This window comes from Nicotiana attenuata, chromosome 12, assembly GCF_001879085.1.
Source record: "Nicotiana attenuata strain UT chromosome 12, NIATTr2, whole genome shotgun sequence".
Lineage (NCBI taxonomy): Eukaryota > Viridiplantae > Streptophyta > Magnoliopsida > Solanales > Solanaceae > Nicotiana > Nicotiana attenuata.
Window position 1 is genome coordinate 43,576,487 of NC_032000.1, and position 9,011 is coordinate 43,585,497.

A 9,011-nucleotide genomic window follows, 5' to 3' on the forward strand; every position below is an offset into this window, starting at 1 on the left:
AAATTAAGCAATTTTTTTATTAAAAAGAACACTTTTGGCAATTTTGAGTTTGAAGAAGCTTGGCCAAACAGATTATTGAACTCATCTAAGCAAATAGTGGTTATGATTTAAAGTTAGGAATTGTTAGGATGAGATCCTTAATAGGATTTTTTTGTTTTCCCCGATGCCCGGTGCCTGTTTAGGCCTAACTAATAAAAATTCATATTGAAAATAAAGTGTTTCGTACCGAAAACGACTTCATTTTCTGAGTTCAAAGCTGAGGCTTTTGGTTAAGATAGAACCACAACTTTGTTGGACTGAAAAATGGTGTATTTAGTGAAGGTCGATTTTTACAGAGAAACCCTGAAGATGGCTAACGTTATTTCCTAAGTCTGAGTTTGGTCTGAAGAACCAAACTCCTTTAAACCAATGATGGTAAAGAAACCCGGTCCAATTGCTCAATTCTATTGGGTCTCTATCATTTGGGCTTCCTATCTTCATAATTGGGCTTCTTATCTTTATGCACAATTGGGCCTATTCAACAATGAAGACTGAAGCTTCTAGAAGAAAGTATTGTACAACTGTTATTTTTATTCTTTATTCATTGTATATGTTAGTTACAGATATACAAATAGAATAGTGACACATGTATAGGTGGTTATTTTCTTAGATTCCATTTAGCTTGTATATAAACACATGCACTGTACACAGCAAATACATCATCAGTATACAGAAAAACTTCTCAAGTCTTCTCTATTTTTACATGGTATCAGAGCAGGTTTAATCTGCTCAAATTCAATCGATTTTTTTTCTCTACCATGGATACTCCTTCTGACTCTACTGAGGTCCTTCCCTCAGCTTCCATCACTTCTAATGCTGCTACAGTTGCAGCGCCTGTAGGAGCTGGAACAGTGGATTCAGCACATCCTTACTATCTTCATCCTTTTGATTATCCAGGGATGAATCTTGTTTCCTCAGCTTTTGATGGAAGAGCTTATGGAGGATGGAGAAGGGCAGTGGTGATTGCTCTCTCAGCAAAAAACAAGCTGGGCTTCATTGATGGATCTTTGGTTGTTCCTGAGGCAGATTCTGGACTCCAAAGAGCATGGGCTAGATGTAATGATACGGTGCTCTCTTGGCTGCTCAATTCCCTTTCCAAAGAAATAGCTGAAAGTTTTCTATATTCCCAAAGTGCAAAGGACCTGTGGAGTGACCTAGAAGACAGATTTGGTCAGACAAATGGTGCCAAGCTATTTCAATTACAAAAGGAATTAAGTGCTGTAACTCAAGGTAACTCCAGTGTATCAAGTTATTTCACTAAGATAAAAAGCCTATGGGATGAACTAGATGCACTCAACACCTTCTCTGCTTGTATTTGTGACTGTGATTGTGGTGCTAAGGCTAAGAATTTGAAGGCTCATCAAGATGAGAGATTATTACAATTTTTAATGGGACTAAATGACACTTTCTTTGGAGTCAGAAGCAACATCCTGTTGTCATCTCCCTTACCCTCTATTGGACATGCTTATTCCCTTGTTATTCAGGATGAAAAATAGAGGGAAATACATGCCACTCTTGCTTACCCAGGAGAAACAGCCTCTTTCATTGCTGCTAATCAGGGAACAGGAGGAAAGAGAATCAATGATTATAAAACACAGAAAACAGGTTTTGATGCAAGGAAGAACACCAGTATTTGTTCCTACTGTAAGAAGCCTGGGCATACAATTGATAAATGCTATAGGATTCATGGTTTTCCAACAGATTTTAAGTTTACTAAACAGAGGAAGAACCAGGAAATTCCACAGGCAAACAATGCCTTTACCATGGCAGAAGAGTGTGGAAAAGGAGCTGAAAATGTTTCAGAGATGAATGCACTTACTCAGGAGAATGTGACACAGCTGCTTCAGTTGCTGCAACAAGTGAAGCTCAATCAGCAATCTGCAGGAACATCTGATGCCTCTGCCAGTGTGAATTGTGCTGGTATCTCTAAATTTTTCAACTCTTATGCCTGTTTCATGAATATAGATAATGAGTCATGGATAATAGACAGTGGAGCTACTGAGCATATGACTTTCAATAAAAGTTTCTTTTCAAATTTTAGAACCTTGCCTAAGCCTTTAATGGTCAATCTGCCTAATTCTTGTAGAGTTAGAGTCACTCATTTTGGTTCGGTCATTCTTCTACCTAATTTGGTATTGCAGAATGTATTATATATACCTTCTTTCAAGTTTAATCTTCTGTCTGTACACAAGTTTTGCAGACAGCTTCAGAAGTATATTCTTTTCACTCCTTTTTCTTGTGTTCTACTGCAGGGCCCTTCACCGAAGAGCCCTCTGGAGATTGGTAAGGAGAATGGAGGCCTCTATTTTCTTCACTCAAGGCAGCCTGCAGAAGTTTCCAAGAGTTTTCCTAAGTCTACTAATAGTCTAGTTTCTAGTGAGAAATCAAAGCCTAGTGCTATTTCCAATTCCTGTTTTACTTTTTCTGATCCTAATGTAAAAGAAAAGCTGTGCATTATAGGTTAGGCCACATGCCTTTAAATCATATGAAGAATATTTCATGTTCAACTATTCCTTCATGTTCTAAGTTTACTACTCCTTGTGTTATTTGTCCTATGGCAAGACAATCTAAGCTTCCTTTTCCTTCAAGTTCCATTTCTACTAAGCATGTGTTTGAGTTGATTCATGTGGACACTTGGGGTCCTTATAAAAATTGTACCTATGATGGTTTTAAGTATTTTCTTACCATTGTTGATGATTTTAGTAGGGGCACATGGACATATTTATTGAGCACCAAATCCAATGCCTACACTGTTTTAAAATCCTTTCTAGCCATGGTAGAAAGACAGTTTCACACCAAGGTAAAAATAATTAGATCAGACAATGCTTTTGAGCTTGGGAGTGGGAAATTACAAGCTGATTTCTTGCTTGGTGAAGGAATCATACATCAAACCACTTGTGTCTAGAAAGCATAAACATCTATTGGAAACCTCAAGGGCCCTCCTATTTCAATCTCACTTACCTATTTCTTATTGGGGGGATTGCCTGTGACAGCTACTCACCTAATTAACAGATTTCCTTCTAGAGTTCTAAGCTTAAAGACCCCTTATGAGGTTCTGTTCAACTCCAAACCAAATTATTCTTACCTTAAATGTTTTGGATGTTTGTATTTTGCCTCTACTCTATCAAATCATAGAGCCAAATTTGAATCTAGAGCAGTACCTTGTGTGTTTCTTGGTTATCCTCATAGCAAGAAGGGGTATAAGGTACTTAATCTTAAGACTCTCACCTTTTGTTTCAGGGGATGTGGTGTTTTATGAAGAGTTCTTTCCTTTTGCCTCTATCAATTCTACTGATTCTACTGCTTCCTTTCCGCCCTATTCTATCCAACCTCAACAACACCTATTTGTTCAAGACCTACCAATTAGACAGCCTTCTCCAATACCCAACACTTCTGCCTCCACACACCAACCACCTAACCCACATACTCCTACATCATCCAGGTTTTCTCCCTGTACTCAATCTGCAGGTCCCTCTAGCAGATCTCCAGGCTCTTTTTCTCAACCAAATAGTCCTCTACCCCTCTTCTCCTCACCAGCAACAGAACCCATGGTAGATCAATTACTTAGGAGGTCCACTAGAACTCACAAAACACCTTCCTACTTAAAGGACTACATTTGTAATGCTCTCCAACTCACTGATGTGAGTTCTGCTTGTTTTCTCACTCCAGTTACTCCAAATTCTTTCTCTTTCAGTGGTTTATCCACTTCTAATCAACATATGCTCAACTCCTTGTCTAATGTTTGTGAACCTATTAGCTATGTACATACAGCTCATCATCCAGGTTGGCAAGAGGCCATGGCCAAGGAAATTGAGGCACTTGAGCTTAACAAGACTTGGGAGGTGGTTGATTTACCTCCAGGAAAGAAGGCATTACCCAGTAAATGGGTTTACAAAGTTAAACAACACTCAGATGGGAGTGTTAAAAGATTGAAGGCCAGACTAGTCATTCAAGGGGATATTCAAAGGGAAGGCATTAATTTTAATGAAACTTTCTCACCGGTGATCAAGATGACCACAATTAGGTGTATTTTGGCCTTGGCAGTTAAGAAAAATTGGGGAATTTTTCAATTAGATGTGAATAATGCGTTTTTACATGGTGATTTAAACGAGGAGGTTTACATGAAATTTCCTCCCGGAGTTGCTCCTCCCTCACCTACACAGGTTTGTCTACTGAAAAAGTCCCTTTATGGACTTCGTCAAGCATCTCGACAGTGGTATGCTAAGCTCACTACTGCTCTTAACTTCAAGGGTTTCTCTCACTCCTTAAATGATTACTCTCTCTTTTAAAAAAAATTAGATTCCTCTATTTCTATTGTGGCAGTCTATGTAGACGACATAATATTAACAGGAAATGATGCCGCTGAGTTAAATGCATTAAAGGATTTTTTGAATCAAGAATTTCTCATAAAAGATCTTGGAGACTTACATTTTTTCTTAGGAATGGAGGTTGTTAGTGAACCACAGGGGCTGATTCTTTCCAAACGGATGTTCACCTTGAAACTATTGAGTGAATTGACTCTCTGCATCTTACTCCTGTTGCTTCCCCTTTGGATCCAACTATCAAATTGCATGCCAAGACTGGTGTTCCTCTTCCTGATCCAACCCTTTACCGGCATCTCCTTGGCAAGCTCAATTATTTGACAAATACCCGGCCTGACCTCTCTTTCAGTGTGCAGCATCTGAGCCAGTATATGCAGGATCCCAAAAAACCACATTTTGATGCAGCTCTTCGTGTCCTTCGTTATTTGTTGAAAGATCCTGGGCTCGGATTGTTCATGAGTGCTTCTTCCTCTTTCGAACTTTTGGCTTTCTGTGACTCCGACTAGGGTTCCTGCCCAGATACTCGTCGTTCAGTCAGCGGGTGCTACATTTCGCTTGGGTCTTCTTCGATATCTTGGAAATCCAAGAAGCAGACTTCGATTTCTCTCAGTTCTGCCGAGGCAGAATATCGATCAATGAGACGGGTTGTTTCCGAGCTCACCTGGTTAGTTCGTCTATTTGACGATCTCTCTATTCCAATCTCCCTTCCAGTACCTCTTCATTCCGTCAGTCAGGCAGCTATCCATATCGCCAAAAACCCTGTGTTTCATGAACGGACGAAACACGTGGAGCTTGATTGCCATTTTTTCCGGCAACAATTTCTCGCCGGATTGATTTCCCTTTCCTTTCTTCGATCTTCCTCTCAACCAGCAGATCTGTTCACCAAATCTCTAAATGGGCCTCATCATCGAAATTTATTGGGCAAGTTGGGTGTTCTTTCATCCCCCTCCAACTTGAGGAGGGGTGTTGGACTGAAAAATGGTGTATTTAGTGAAGGTCGATTTTTACAGAGAAACCCTAAGGATGGCTAACGTTATTTCCTAAGTCTGAGTTTGGTCTGAAGAACCAAACTCCTTTAAACCAACGATGGTAAAGAAACCCGGTCCAATTGCTCAATTATATTGGGTCTCTATCATTTGGGCTTCCTATCTTCATAATTGGGCTTCTTATCTTTGTGCACAATTGGGCCTATTCAACAATGAAGCCTGAAGCTTCTAGAAGAAAGTATTGTACAACTGTTATTTTTACCCTTTATTCCTTGTATATGTTAGTTATAGATATACAAATAGAATAGTGACACATGTATAGGTGGTTATTTTCTTAGATTCCATTTAGCTTGTATATAAACACATGCACTGTACACAACAAATACATCATCAATATACAGAAAACCTTCTCAAATCTTCTCTATTTTTACAAACTTTGATGTTCTTATTAATAACAGAACAATCAGTTTTGGTTTATTTTAGATCATCTAATCTTCGTCCTTTTCTTGCTGTAGCCATTACATCTCAAGGATGAAAGTCAACAGATATTAATCGTAATTTTTTCATATACCTTTTAAATATTTTGAATTGTAATTTATAGTATCTTTTACATAGTTCCCAAATATATAAATCTATTTTAAGAAAGTTAAAAAATTTATATCTGAATTTATGATCAAATTAACAAATTCGACTCTCAATATCTGAACGGCACCTCATAAATTAAGACTCTTAATTTATATATGTCATCATCATATCGTACTATGTTATAAGTTTGAAGCCCTAAAGTGAAAGTTAAAAGATCAAAAAACCCATATAAAATGAATAGACCTTTATGTCCTCTAAAAGTTATATTATTACCTTACAAATCAAAAAGTTAAATAACCAAACTTAATTCTTTGGCAATAAATTTAAAAAGTTACAATGAATGATACAATATAGCTCAGTTTTTAGAATTAAAATCGAATCTGAAAAGTCATTGCTATCTAAGATATAGAGCAGACTCAAAATTAAAAATTGAATTTGACTAGTCATTAACCGGATTTAGAATTAAAATTGGAATTTGAATGGTCATTGTCTACTGCTATTTAGAAACCAAGTTACACAGATGGATACTAACCAGCAAAAAAATAAAAGAAGTTGCAATTCAACTTGAGAAGAAAAGAAAATTAAAAATTATGAATGAGGGTCGAGGGACAATAAAGAAATTCTCGCAGCTATAAATGAAGAAAAATATATAATGGATAAAATCGAATTATCATGGGCTTTAGGAACAGTACACATGAAACCAAATTTGTCATTTTCTTCTTCTTTCACTTTTATATTTTGATGTAATTTGCCTTTTAAATTTATGAACTTTCTTTAAGTGTATCTTCGTGTATTATTTGCCTTTTAAATTTCGTAAAAAGTTCATTTAAGATACAGGCAAGTTCTGTTCCAATAAAGCTGTTTGATAGTATACTATAAGACTGCTTAAGACAAATACATAGGGTATCAAGTGTTACAACGATATATGTGAAATGCATGCTTAGAACTAGAAAAAATTTCTAATTATAATCTTGTTGAAAAGTTATAAAAGAAAATTGAACAAGATAGAAGCTATTGCATTATATATGGCTACTTAACGGGGTTAGTTTAAGCTTTTTTATTTGTCCACATTGAGCTTTGTTACTTTTTAAGTGGAATAGTAGTCATGTACTTGCGAGTTAATTTTGTTTGTGTATTGGGAAAATTTGTATTCATATATACATGATGACGTGTCCTGACACGTGGAATGGATAATGAGTTGTGATTTGCCACGGTTCAAGAGTTACAAACATGTACGGGTAAAAAGAGGCATGAGACGAGAGATTCAGCGCCCCGTTCCTGTTTAAGTTTATTAACATACGAACAATGAGACGAATGAACCTGGTTAAAGAAAAAGATGCAAATGCGGCATTTAAAGGGTATTAAATGCTGGGGCCGTTAAGGAATATATACATTCAATGTAATGATATTGTAACGTAGCATTTAATGTAATTAATTACTCATAATAGCCTTATTATGGCTTAGGCATAACGTGCATCTCCAAAGATTCCCAAAGGGACCTATAAAAGGAGAAATATGTAATCACTGGAAACACAAGCGACTATTGAAATATACTCTTATTTACCAGCTTTCATACTTGGCTATTCTAAAATTTCTTTCTTTATTCACTTTTCCGATTATCAGTAACCCGATTCTTCTAATTTCTAGCTTTGACTAAAAATCTATTTTTTGGTTAAACAAATTGGTTCCGATACCGAAAATCTGATAATCAATTATATTTCAATTTGATTTTTTTTGATTGCATCAATCATGTCAAACAACAATGACAACACTCAAGGAAACCCAGAAATTCAAACAATCCAGCAACTTCAGGGAGACTCTCCACGAGGCTCTCCACAAGGCTCTCCACGAGGTTCCCCACGACGGTCTCGTGAAGGCACTCCTGATGGATCTCACACAGATGGACAGGCTCAATTCGAAAATGTTGAAACCATGAATGAGGCTTTGCAAAAACTTATTGCCTCTCAAGTCAATAAAGCTCTTCAAGCGTTTGTTAGCCAATTACCTGTTGCTCCACCCACATCTACTCCAAACAACAATACTTTGGAGAATCCTCGTTCTGGGTTGATTAATTCAGGCAGTGGTGGAACCCCTAGTGAAACACAAGAGGGAGACCCAAGTAATCCAGTTAATTCTGATTTACAAAATCTAGTACTAACCTTGCAGAAACAGCTTAAGGAGCAAAATGAACGCATAGAACAAATACCTGGAGTACCGCCCGTGATCAAGGGAGTAGATATAGATAAATATTCCCAACAACCATGGAAGCCAAGTGCTGCCCCCCTCCTAATTCCAAAGAAGTTTAAGATGCCTGATATTTCAAAGTATGATGGTACATCAGATCCACGAGATCACGTTACTGCATTCACAACAGGTGTCAAGGGAAATGATTTGACTAAGCAAGAGATTGAGTCGGTCTTGGTCAAGAAATTCGGTGAAACACTCACTAAAGGGGCCTTAACATGGTATTCTCTTTTACCTGAAAATTCTATAAATTCGTTTGCTGAGCTTGCAGATTTATTTATCAAAGCACACTCGGGAGCTCAAAAAGTTGAAAAGCGAATGGAAGACATTTTCAAAATCAAGCAAGGAGACCAGAGTTGCTTAGAGAGTTCGTAGATAGATTTCAACGGGAAAGAATGACGCTGCCACGAGTACCTGACGATTGGGCAGCCATAGCCTTCGCTAGTAATTTGAATGAGAAGAGTTCAAAAGCCACGAGGCGACTCAAAGAAAGCCTTCGAGAATTCCCAACAACAACGTGGAATGATGTCTACAACAGATACAGTACAAAGATGAGGATTGAAGAAGACATTATTTTACGACATAAAACAGAAGAAAAGGTAAGCTCAAGGCGTGTGGAAAATGAAAAGAGATCCGGTAAAAACAGGTACGAGCGATACATGGGACCTGCAGGAAAAGACTACACGAATCAAGGTCAAGATAATCAAAGGTACGATCACAAACCTAGAAACAGGGAATCAGGCTCCTCATCGAGGTTCGTAAATGATCGGAACACACGCGGGTCACGAGACGATGATGGAAGTCTAAAGGCAAGGTTCGGTGGTTACAACTTCAA